The sequence below is a fragment of the Haplochromis burtoni genome, unplaced genomic scaffold (assembly GCF_018398535.1).
Source record: "Haplochromis burtoni strain Fernald_Lab_line unplaced genomic scaffold, NCSU_Asbu1 Contig_24, whole genome shotgun sequence".
NCBI classification, from domain to species: domain Eukaryota; kingdom Metazoa; phylum Chordata; class Actinopteri; order Cichliformes; family Cichlidae; genus Haplochromis; species Haplochromis burtoni.
The window spans coordinates 561,221-561,470 of NW_024582385.1; positions in this window are offsets into that span (position 1 = coordinate 561,221).

The window sequence follows — 250 nt, forward strand, 5'->3', positions numbered from 1 at the left end:
GCCTGATGGAGGTACTGCAATATCTGGGCCCAAACTAGGAGACTGAGGGACAGCTTCTTCCATCAGGCCACCAGACTGCTGAACAGTAACACTTCATAGGCACCTCACTCTCACTTACCGGAACTTCAACACTATGCCTATTTTACATATATGTATATATGCGCAGACCAATGACTGTTTTCTACAGTAATTGGCGCAGATACACACACACACACACACACACACACACACACACACACACACACACACA